Below are 13466 nucleotides of genomic sequence, written 5' to 3' on the forward strand. Positions count from 1 at the left end.
AAATGATGCAAACACATAATAGATAAGAAATTAACCTTAAATACCTCATTTTCAATCAACTCTTTGTTTCTCGTTAAAATACTGAGTAAGATATTGAAAAGGGGAGTTCTGTTTTTATTGCATATGTCGACGTTTCAGCCGGGTTAGAGCGGTTTTACGTATACATCTTCCATCGGTAATATAAACGGAAAATCAGGAACATTTTAATTAATTCTAATGAAAACACATTGATTTTTATCATTTGTATTGGAAACAACATTGTCATATGTCTTTTCTTGGATCTAAATAATACGAAACCTCGCTCTATGATTTGAAGTTAAAATCCTCAAATATGGTAAAATAGTGACTTTTTTCACGTTTTTTATGTAGTGTGATTTTACGTAAATATATTCGTTTTTACCAATATTTCGATACTACTTCATGTTTTCTCATGGTGAGTGATTTGGCCTTCATATCTCAGAATTTCGCAAATTTTGCATTTTTAAGCAAGCTTCTTGCATTTTGTTTTGTACTAAAAATCATCGAATTTAGCAATATTTTGACGTTCATCATCCCCTTTTCCTTTATGTGATTTAAACAAAATATCATTGAATTAGGCAATATTTTGCTGTTTTTTCACGTTTTTGTGAATTTTCCGTTTATTGATATTAATTCATTAAATATACGATAAAAATGATGAAAACACATAATTGATTAGATATAAAATTACCGATGGAAGATGTACACGTAAAATCGCTCTAATCCGGCTGAAACGTCGATATATGCAATAAAAATAACTTCTCCCCTTTTCAATATCTTACTCAGTATTTTAGTGAGAAACAAATAGTTGATTGAAAATGAAGTATTTAAAGTTAATTTGTGATCAATTATGTGTTTGCATCATTTTTGTAGTATATTTATTGAATTAATAACAATAAACGGAAAATTTCATATAAACGTTGAAAAACGGTAAAATCTTGCCAAATTCGATGATATTTTGTTTAAATCACATAAAGGAAAAGGAGATGATAAACGTGAAAATATTGCTAAATTCGATGATTTTTCGTACGAAACAAAATGCAAGAAAACTTGCTTAAAATGCAATATTATGCGAAATTCTGAGATTTGAAGGCCAAATCACTTATCGTCATACTATTTGAAATAGTATCGAAATATTGGTAAAAACGAATATATTTACGTAATATCAAATTATATGAAAAACGTAAAAAAAGTCACTATTATACCAAATTTGAGGATTTTAACTTCGAATCATAGAGCGGGGTTTCGTATTATTTAGATCCAAGAAAAGATATATGACAATGTTGTTTCGAATACAAATTATAAAAATCAATGTGTTTTCATTAGAATTAACTAAAATGTTCCTGATTTTCCGTTTATATTACCGATGGAAGATGTACACGAAAAACCGCTCTATTCCGGCTGAAAATGCGATATATGCAATAAAAACCGAACTTCTCCCCTTTTCAATATCCTACTCAGTATTTTAACGAGAAACAAATAGATGATTGAAAATGAAGTATTTAAGGTTATTATCTAATCAATTATGTGTTTGCTTCACTTTTGTTGTATATTTAATGAATTAATAACAATAAACTGAAAATTCACAAAAACGTGGAAAAACGGCAAAATATTGCCTAATTCGATGATATTTTGTTTATATCACATAAAGGAAAAGGGGGGGATGATAATCGTTAAAATATTACTAAATTCGATGATTTTTAGTACGAAACAAAATGGAAGAAAACTTGCTTAAAATGGAATATTATTCGAAATTTTGAGATTTGAAGGCTGAATCACATATTGTGATACTACATAAAATAGTATCGAAATATGGGTAAACAAATAATATATTTACGTAATATCAAACTAAATGATAAACGTGAAAAAAGTCACTATTATACCAAGTTTGAGGATATTGACTTCGAATCATAGAGCGAGGTTTCCTATTATTTAGATCCAAGAAAAGACATGTGACAATGTTGTTTCCAATACAAATGATAAAAATCAATGTGTTTTCATTAGAATTAAATAAAATGTTCCTGATTTTCAGTTTATATTACCGATGGAAGATGTACACGAAAAACCGCTCTATTCCGGCTGAAAAACCGATATATGCAATAAAAACCGAACTTCTCCCCTTTTCAATATCTTATTCAGTATTTTAAAGAGAAATAAATAGATGATTGAAAATAAAGTATTTAAGGTAATTATCTAATCAATTATGTGTTTGCATCATTTTTATTGTATATTTAATGAATTAATAACAATAAACTGAAAATTCAGAAAAACGTGGAAAAACGGCAAAATATTGCCTAATTCGATGATATTTTGATTAAATCACATAAAGGAAAAGTGGATGATAAACGTCAAAATATTTCTAAATTCGATGATTTTTAGTACGAAACAAAATGCAAGAAAACTTGCTTAAAATGCTATATTATGGGAAATTCTGAGATATGAAGGCCAAATCACATATCGTGATACTACATGAAATAGTATCGAATTATTGGTAAAAAATGAATATATTTACGTAATATCAAACTACGATGAAAAACGTGAAAAAAGTCACTATTATACCAAATTTGAGGATTTTACCTTCGAATAATGAGGCGAGGTTTCGTATTATTTAGATTCAAGAAAAGACATATGACAATGTTGTTTCCAATACAAATGATAAAAATCAATGTGTTTTCATTAGAATTAACTAAAATGTTCCTGATTTTCCGTTTATATTACCGATGGAAGATGTACACGTAAAACCGCTCTAATCCGGCTGAATTGTATATATATATATATGTAATGAAAACAGAACTTCTCCCCTTTTCAATATCTTTCTCAGTATTTTAACGAGAAACAAATAGTTGATTGAAAATGAAGTATTTAAGGTTAATTTCTAATCAATTATGTGTTTGCATCATTTTTATGGTATATTTAATGAATTAATAACAATAAACGGAAAATTCACCAAAACGTTGAAAAACTGCAAAATATTGACTAATTCGATGATATTTTGTTTATATCACATAAAGGAAAAGGGGGGGGATGATAATCGTCAAAATATTGCTAAATTCGATGATTTTCAGTACGAAACAAAATGCAAGAAAACTTGCTTAAAATGCAAGATTATGCGAAATTCTGAAATATGAAGGCCAAATCACATATCGTGATACTACATGAAATAGTATCGAAATATTGGTAAAATGAATATATTTACGTAATATCAAACTACATGAAAAACGTGAAAAAAATCACTATTATACCAAATATGAGGATTTTAACTTCGAATCATGAGGCGAGGTTTCGTATTTTTTAGATCCAAGAAAAGACATGACAATATTGTTTCCAATACAAATGATAAAAATCAATGTGTTTTCATTAGAATTAACTAAAATGTTCCTGATTTTCAGTTTATATTACCGATGGAAGATGTACACGTAAAACCGCTCTATTCTGGCTGAAAAGTCGATATATGCAATAAAAACCGAACTTCTCCCCTCTTCAATATCTTACTCAGTATTTTAACGAGAAACAAATAGATGATTGAAAATATAGTATTTATGGGTATTATCTAATCAGTTATGTGTTTGCATCATTTTTATTGTATATTTAATGAATTAATACTAATAAACTGAAAATTCACAAAAACGTGGAAAAACGCAAAATGATGCCATATTCGATGATATTTTGTTTAAATCACATAAAGGAAATGGAGATTATAAACGTCAAAATATTGCAAAATTCGATGATTTTTAGTACAAAACAAAATGCAAGAAACTTGTTAAATATTCATTTTTATTGTATATATAATGAATTAATACTAATAAACTAAAAATTCACAAAAACGTTGAAAACGCAAAATATTGCCTAATTCGATGATTTTTTGTTTAAATCACAAAGGAAGTGGGGATGATAAACGTCAAATTATTGCAAAATTCGATGATTTTTTGTACAAAACAAATTGCAAGAAACTTTATAAAATGCAAAATTTGCGAAATTCTGAGATATGAAGGCCAACTCACATATCGTGAGAAAACATGAAGTATCGAATAATTGGTAAAATGAATATATTTACGTAATATCAAACTACATGAAAAACGTGAAAAAAGTCACTATTATACCAAATATAAGGATTTTAACTTCGAATCATGAGGCGAGGTTTCGTATTATTTAGATCCAAGAAAAGACATATGACAATGTTGTTTCCAATACAAATGATAAAAATCAATGTGTTTTCAATAGAATTAACTGAAATGTTCCTGATTTTCCGTTTATATTACCGATGGAAGATGTACACGAAAAACCGCTCTATTCCGGCTGAAAAATCGATATATGCAATAAAAACAGAACTTCTTCCATTTCAATATCTTACTCAGTATTTTAACGAGAAACAAATAGTTGATTGAAAATGAAGTATTTAAGGTTAATATCTAATCAATTATGTGTTTGCATCATTTTATTTATTTTCTCTGGAGCCTTAGCATCCCTCTCTTGATCCTCTGCAACACTCTCTTGAGCCTCTGCATCATTCTCTTGAGCCTTAGCATCCCTCTCTGGAGCCTCAGCCTTCCTCTATTGAGCCTCTGTAGCACTCTCTTGAGCCTCTTCATCATTCTCTTGAGCCTCATTATCACTCTCTTGAGCCTCTGCATCCCTCTCTTAAGCGTCTGCATCACTCTCTTGAGCCTCTGCATCCCACTCTTAAACTCCTGTATCCCTCTCATAAGCCTCTGCATCCCTCTCTTGAGCCTTTGCATCACTCTCTTAAGCCTCTGCATCCCTCTCTTGAGCCATTGCATCAGTCTCTTAAGCCTCTGCATCCCTCTCTGGAGCCTCTGCATTACTCTCAAGAGCCTCTGCGTCCCTCTCTTGTGCCTCTGCATCCCTCACTTTAGCCTCTGCATCCCACTCATGAGCCTCTTCATCAGTCTTTTAAGCCTCTGCATCACTCTCTTAAGCCTCTGCATCACTCTCGTAGGCCTCTGAATCACTCTCTTGAGCCTCTGCATCACTCTCGTAAGCCTCTGAATCACTCTCTTGAGCCTCTGCATCTCTCTCTTGAGCTCCTGCATCCATCTCTTGAGCCTCTGCATCCCTCTCATGAGCCTCTGCATCCCTCTCTTGAGCCTTTGCATCACTCTCTTAAGCCTCTGCATCCCTCTCTTGAGCCTCTGCATCCCTCTCTTAAGGCTCTGCATCCCTCTTTTGAGCCTTTGCATCACTCTCTTAAGCCTCTGCATCCCTCTCTGGAGCCTCTGCATCACTCCCAAGAGCCTCTGCGTCCCTCTCTTGCGCCTCTGCATCCCTCTCTTGAGCCTCTGCATCCCTCTCATGAGCCTCTGCATCCCACTCGTGAGCCTTTGCATCACTCTCTAAAGCCTATGCATCCCGCTCTTGAGCCTCTGCATCACTCTGACGAGCCTCTACATCCCTCTCTTGTGCCTCTGCATCCCCTCTCTTGAGCCTCTGCATCCCTTTCTTGACCCTCTGCAACCCTCTCTTAAGCCTCTGCATCACTCTCTTGAGCCTCTGCATCATTCTCCTAACCCTCTGCATCACTCTCATGAGCCTCTGCATAACACTCTTAAGCCTATGCATCCCTCTCTTGAGCCTCTGCATCACTCTCATGAGCCTCTGTATCCCTCTTTTGAGCCTCTGCAACACTCTAGTAAGCCTCTGCGACACTCTCTTAAGCCTCTGATTCCCTCTCTTTATCGTCTGGATCACTCTCCTAAGCCTCTGCATCACTCTCTTGAGCCTCTGCTTCACTCTCTTGAGCTTCTGTATTACTCTCTTGAGCCTCTACATCCTTCTCTTGAGCCTCAGCATCCCTCTCTTAAGCATCTGCATCACTCTCTTGAGCCTATGCATCACTCTCTTGAGCCTCTGCATCACTCTCTTGAGCCTCTGCATCCCTCTCTTGAGCCTCTGAATCACTCTCAAGAGCCTCTGTATACCTCTCTTGTGCCTCTGCATCCCCTCACTTGAGCCTCTGCTTCCCTCTCTTGAGCCTCTGCATCCCTCTCTTGAGACTCTGCATCACTCTCTTGAGCCTATGCATCACTCTCTTCAGCCTCTGCATCGCTCTCTTAAGCCTCTGCATCACTCTCTTGATCATCTGCATCACTCTCGTAAGCCTCTGCATCACTCTCTTGATCATCTGCATCACTCTCGTAAGCCTCTGCATCCCTCTCTGGAGCCTCTGCATTACTCTCAAGAGCCTCTGCGTCCCTCTCTTGTGCCTCTGCATCCCTCACTTTAGCCTCTGCATCCCACTCATGAGCCTCTTCATCCGTCTTTTAAGCCTCTGCATCACTCTCTTAAGCCTCTGCATCACTCTCGTAGGCCTCTGAATCACTCTCTTGAGCCTCTGCATCACTCTCGTAAGCCTCTGAATCACTCTCTTGAGCCTCTGCATCTCTCTCTTGAGCTCCTGCATCCATCTCTTGAGCCTCTGCATTCCTCTCTTGTGCCTCTGCATCCCCTCACTTGAGCCTCTGCTTCCCTCTCTTGAGCCTCTGCATCCCTCTCTTGAGCCTCTTCATCTCTCTCTTGAGCCTCTGCATCCCTCTCTTGAGCCTCTGCATCCGTCTCTTAAGCCTCGGCATCACTCTCTTAAGCCTCTGCATCACTCTCGTAAGCCTCTGAATCACTCTCTTGAGCCTCTGCATCACTCTCTTCAGCCTCTGAATCCCTCGCTTGAGGCCTCTGCATCACTCTCTCGGGCCTCTGCATCACGCTCAAACTCCTTTGCATCACTCTCTTGAGCCTCTGCATCACTCTCTTGAGCCTCTGCATCACTCTCTAGACCCTCTGCATCACTCTCTTTATCCTATGCATCACTTTCTTGAGCCTCTGCATCACTCTCCTCAGCCTCTGCATCACTCTCTTGAACCTCTGCATCACTCTCTTGAGCCTCTACATCACTCTCTTGAACCTCTGCATCACTCTCTTAAGCCTCTGCATCCCTCTCTTGATCGTCTGCATCACTCCCTTGAGCCTCTGCATCATTCTCCTGAGCCTCTGCATCCCTCTCTTAGGCCTCTACATCATTCTCTTGAGCCTCTGCATAACTCTCTTCAGCCTCTGCATAAATCTCTGGAGTCTCTGCATCCCTCTCTGGAGCCTCAGCATCCCTCTCTTGAGCCTCTACAGCACTCTCTTTAGCCTCTTCATCATTCTCTTGAGCCTCTGCATCCCTCTCCTAACCCTCTGCATCACTCTCTTGAGCCTCTGCATCCCTCTCTTAAGCCTCTGCATCACTCTCTTGCTAAAGTGAGGGATGCAGAGGCACAAGAGAGGGACGCAGAGGCTCTTGAGAGTAATGCAGAGGCTCCAGAGAGGGATGCAGAGGCTTAAGAGAGTGATGCAATGGCTCAAGAGAGGGATGCAGAGGCTTAAGAGAGGGATGCAGAGGCTAAAGAGAGGGATGCAGAGGCTAAAGAGAGGGATGCAGAGGCTTAAGAGAGTGATGCAAAGGCTCAAGAGAGGGATGCAGAGGCTCATGAGAGGGATACAGGAGTTTAAGAGTGGGATGCAGAGGCTCAAGAGAATGATGCAGACGCTTAAGAGAGGGATGCAGAGGCTCAAGAGAGTGATGGTGAGGCTCAAGAGAATGATGAAGAGGCTCAAGAGAGTGCTGCAGAGGCGCAAGAGAGGGATGCTGAGGCTCCAGAGAGGGATGCAGAGGGTGAAGAGAGAGATGCAGAGGCTTAAGAGAGTGATTCAGAGGCTCAAGAGATTGATGCATAGGCTGAAGAGAATGATGTAGAGGCTTAAGAGAGGGATGCAGAGGCTCATGAGAATGATGCAGAGGCTCAAGAGAGTGATGCAGAGGATCAAGAGAGGGATGCTAAGGCTCCAGAGAAAATAAAAAAAATGATGCAAACACATAATTGATTAGAAATTAACCTTAAATACTTCATTTTCAATCAACTATTTGTTTCTCGTTAAAATACTGAGTAAGATATTGAAATGGGAGAAGTTCTGTTTTTATTGCATATATCGACGTTTCAGCCAGATTAGAGCGGTTTTACGTGTACATCTTCCATCGGTAATATAAACGGAAAATCAGGAACATTTTAGTTAATTCTAATGAAAACACATTGATTTTTATCATTTGTATTGGAAACAACATTGACATATGTCTTTTTTTGGATCTAAATAATACGAAACCTCGCTTCATGATTCGAAGTAAAAATCCTCAAATTTGATATAATAGTGACTTTTTTCACGTTTTTCAAATAGTTTGATATTACGTAAATATATTTATTTTTACCAATATTTCGATACTATTTCATATAGTATCACGATATGTGATTTGGCCTTCAAATCTCAGAATTTCGCATAATATTGCATTTTAAGCAAGTTTTCTTGCATTTTGTTTCGTACGAAAAATCATCGAATTTAGCAATATTTTCACGTTTATCATCCCCTTTTCCTTTATGTTATTTAAACAAAATATCGTCGAATTAGGCAAGATTCTACCGTTTTTCAACGTTTATGTGAATTTTCCGTTTATTGTTATTAATTCATTAAATATACGATAAAAATTATGCAAACACATAATTGATTACAAATTAACCTTAAATACTTCATTTTCAATCAACCATTTGTTTCTCGTTAAAATACTGAGTAAGATATTGAAATGGGAGAAGTTCTGTTTTTATTGCATATATAGACGTTTCAGCCGGATTAGAGCGGTTTTACATGTACATCTTCCATCGGTAATATAAACGGAAAATCAGGAACATTTTAGTTAATTCCAATGAAAACACATTGATTTTTATCATTTGTATTGGAAACATCATTGGCATATGTCTTTTTTTGGATCTAAATAATACGAAACCTCGCTCTATGATTTGAAGTTAAAATCCTCAAATATGGTAAAATAGTGATTTTTTTCACGTTTTTTATGTAGTGTGATTTTACGTAAATATATTCGTTTTTACCAATTATTCGATACTACTTCATGTTTTCTCATGATATGTGATTTGGCCTTCATATCTCAGAATTTCGCAAATTTTGCATTTTATCAAGTTTCTTGCAATTCGTTTTCAAAATAGCCCAAACATCCCAAATTCGTCCATTGAGCCATACTTTGGAGCCACATTCTGACTCTCAGCACGTATTCACAGTTTGATTTTTTGAACTTTTATACCGAAAATATGCCAATTACGGAGAGCAGCAATGGATCACATTTTGCCCAAACCCTACCTGCAGTTTTCAAAATATCCCAAACATCCCAAATTCGACCCTTGATCCATATTTTGGAGCCAAATTCTGGTTCTCTGCCCGTATTCGCAGTTTGAAATTACGACTTTTATACTGAAAATATGCCAATTACTGACAGCTGCGATGGATCACATTATGACCAAACCCTCCCTGCAGTTTTTAAAATATCCCAAACATCCCAAATTCGACCCTTGAACCTTATTTTGGAGCTAAATTCTGGCTCTCTGCATGTATTCACATTTTGAAATAACGATTTTTATTCTGAAAATATGCCAATTACTGAAAGCAGTGATGGGTCACATTTTGCTTAAACCCTCCCTGCAGTTTTCAAAAGAGCCCAAAACTCCCAAATTCGTCCCTTGAGCCATATTTTGGAGCCAAATACTGGCTCTCTCCAAATATTCGCAGTTTGAAATTACGAATTTTTATACCGAAAATATGTTAAATACTGAGAGCAGCGATAGGTCACATTTTGCCCAAACCACCCCCTGCAGTTTTCAAAATATTCCAAACATCCATAATTCCACCCTGGAGCCTTATTTTGAAGCCAAATTTTGGCTCTCTGCACGTATTCCAAGTTTGAAATTACTAATTTTTATTCTGAAAATATGCCAATTACTGAAAGTAGCGTTGCGTCACGATTTGCCCAAACCCCCCTTGCAATTTTTAAATATTCCAAACATCCCAAATTCGACCCTTGAGCCATATTTTGGAGCCAAATTCTGGCTCTCTGCACGTATTCGCAGTTTGAAATTATGACTTTTTATACTGAAAATATGCCAATTACGGAAAGCGGCGATGGATCACATTATGACCAAACCCTCCCTGCAGTTTTTAAAATATCCCAAACATCCCAAATTCGACCCTTGAATCATATTTTGCGTCACATTTTGCCCAAACCCCCCTTGCAATTTTCAAATATTCCAAACATCCCAAATTCGACCCTTGAGCCATATTTTGGAGCCAAATTCTGGCTCTCTGCACGTATTCGCAGTTTGAAATTATGACTTTTTATTCTGAAAATATGCCAATTACGGAAAGTGGCGATGGATCACATTATGACCAAACCCCACCCTGCAGTTTTCAAAATATCCCAAACATCCCAAATTTTGGCTCTCTGCACGTATTCGCAGTTTTAAGTTAGGTATTTTTATACCGAAAATATGCTAATTACTTTGAGAGGCGATGGATCACATTTTGCCCAAACCCTCCGTGCAGTTTTCAAAATTTCCCAAACATACCAAATTCGACCCTTGAGCCAACTTTTGGAGCCAAATTGTGGCTCTCTGCACATATTCGCATTTTGAAATTACGACATTTTATACCGAAAATATGCCAATTTCTGAGAGCGGCGATAGGTCACATTTAGCCGAAACCCCCTCCTTGCAGTTTTCAAAATATCCCAAACATTAAAATTCGACCTTTGAGCAATATTTTGGAGCCAAATTCTAGCTTTCTGCACGTATTCGCACTTTGAAATTACGTCATTTTATACCGTAAATATGCCAATTACTGAGAGCGGCGATGGGTCACATTTTGCCCAAACCCCCCTGCAGTTTTCAAAATATACCAAACATCCCAAATTCTACCCTGGAGCGTTATTTTGGAGCCAAATTCTGGCTCTCTGCACGTATTTGCAGTTTGAAATTACGACTTTTTATACGGAAAATATGCCAATTACTGAAAGCAACGATGCGTCAAATTTTGCCCAAACCCCGCTTGCAGTTTTCAAATATCCCAAACATTCCAAATTCGACCCTTGAGCCATACATTATAGCCAAATTCTGGCTCTCAGCACGTATTCGCAGTTGGAAATTATGACTTTTTGTACTGAAAATATGTCAATTACGGGAAGCGGCGATGGATCACATTAGGCCCAAACCCTCCCTGCAGTTTTAAAAATATCCCAAACATCCCAAATTCGACCCTGGAGCCTTATTTTGGAGCCAAATTCTGGCTCTCTGCACGTATTCGCAGTTTGAAATTACGACATTTTATACCGAAAATATGCCAATTACTGAGAGCAGCGATGGGTCACATTTTGCCCAAACCCACCTGCAGTTTTCAAAATATCCCAAACATCGCAAATTCGACCCTTGAGCGAAATTTTGAAGCCAAATTGTGGCTCTCTGCACATATTCGCAGTTTGAAATTACGTCATTTTATACCTAAAATATGCCAATTACTGAGATCGGCGATAGGTCACATTTAGCCGAAACCCCCTCCTTGCAGTTTTCAAAATATCCCAAACACCCCAAATTCGACCCTTGAGAATGTTTTTGGAGCCAAATTCTGGCTCTCTGCACGTATTCGCAGTTTGAAATTACGAATTTTTATCCCAAACATCCCAAATTTGACGCTTGAAAATATGCCAATTACTGAAAGAAGCGATGGGTCACATTTTGCCCATACCCCTCTGCAATTTGCAAAATATCCCAAACATCCCTAATTCGACCTTTGAGCCATATTTTGGAGCCAAATTCTAGCTTTCTGCGCGTATTCGCAGTTTGAAATTACGACTTTTTATACCGAAAATAAGCCAATTACTGAAAACGGCAATGGATCACATTTTGCCGAGACCCTCTCTGCAGTTTCCAAATTATCTCAAACATCCCAAATTCGACCCTTGTGCCATATTTTGTAACCAAATTCGGGCTCTCTGCACGTACTCGCCGTTTGAAATTACGTCTTTTTATACCGAAAATATGCCATTTACTGAGAGCGGCGATTGATCACATTTTGCCCAAACCCTCCCTGCAGTTTTCAAAATATAGCAAACATCCCAAATTCGACGCTCGAGTTATATTTTGGAGCCAAATTCTGGTTCTCTGCATGTATTCGCAGTTTGAAATTACGACTTTTATACCGAGAAAATGCCAATTACTGAAAGCGACGATGGATCACATTTTGCCCAAACCCTCCCTGCAGTTTTCAAAATATCCCAAACATCCCAAATTCAAAGCTTGAGCCATATTTTGGAGCCAAATTCTGGCTCTCTGCACGTATTCGCAGTTTGAAATTACGAATTTTTATACCGAAAATATGCCAATTACGGAGAGCGGCAATAGACCACATTTTGCCCAAACTCTACCTGCAGTTTTCAGGTAGGGTTTAGTTTAATTCATTAAATATACGATAAAAATGATGCAAACACATAATAGATAAGAAATTAACCTTAAATACCTCATTTTCAATCAACTCTTTGTTTCTCGTTAAAATACTGAGTAAGATATTGAAAAGGGGAGTTCTGTTTTTATTGCATATGTCGACGTTTCAGCGGGGTTAGAGCGGTTTTACGTATACATCTTCCATCGGTAATATAAACGGAAAATCAGGAACATTTTAATTAATTCTAATGAAAACACATTGATTTTTATCATTTGTATTGGAAACAACATTGTCATATGTCTTTTCTTGGATCTAAATAATACGAAACCTCGCTCTATGATTTGAAGTTAAAATCCTCAAATATGGTAAAATAGTGACTTTTTTCACGTTTTTTATGTAGTGTGATTTTACGTAAATATATTCGTTTTTACCAATATTTCGATACTACTTCATGTTTTCTCATGGTGAGTGATTTGGCCTTCATATCTCAGAATTTCGCAAATTTTGCATTTTTAAGCAAGCTTCTTGCATTTTGTTTTGTACTAAAAATCATCGAATTTAGCAATATTTTGACGTTCATCATCCCCTTTTCCTTTATGTGATTTAAACAAAATATCATTGAATTAGGCAATATTTTGCTGTTTTTTCACGTTTTTGTGAATTTTCCGTTTATTGATATTAATTCATTAAATATACGATAAAAATGATGAAAACACATAATTGATTAGATATAAAATTACCGATGGAAGATGTACACGTAAAACCGCTCTAATCCGGCTGAAACGTCGATATATGCAATAAAAAAACCTTCTCCCCTTTTCAATATCTTACTCAGTATTTTAGTGAGAAACAAATAGTTGATTGAAAATGAAGCATTTAAAGTTAATTTGTGATCAATTATGTGTTTGCATCATTTTTGTCGTATATTTATTGAATTAATAACAATAAACGGAAAATTTCATATAAACGTTGAAAAACGGTAAAATCTTGCCAAATTCGATGATATTTTGTTTAAATCACATAAAGGAAAAGGAGATGATAAACGTGAAAATATTGCTAAATTCGATGATTTTTCGTACGAAACAAAATGCAAGAAAACTTGCTTAAAATGCAATATTATGCGAAAT

The sequence above is a fragment of the Procambarus clarkii genome, chromosome 6, assembly GCF_040958095.1.
Source record: "Procambarus clarkii isolate CNS0578487 chromosome 6, FALCON_Pclarkii_2.0, whole genome shotgun sequence".
Classification (NCBI taxonomy): Eukaryota; Metazoa; Arthropoda; class Malacostraca; order Decapoda; family Cambaridae; genus Procambarus; species Procambarus clarkii.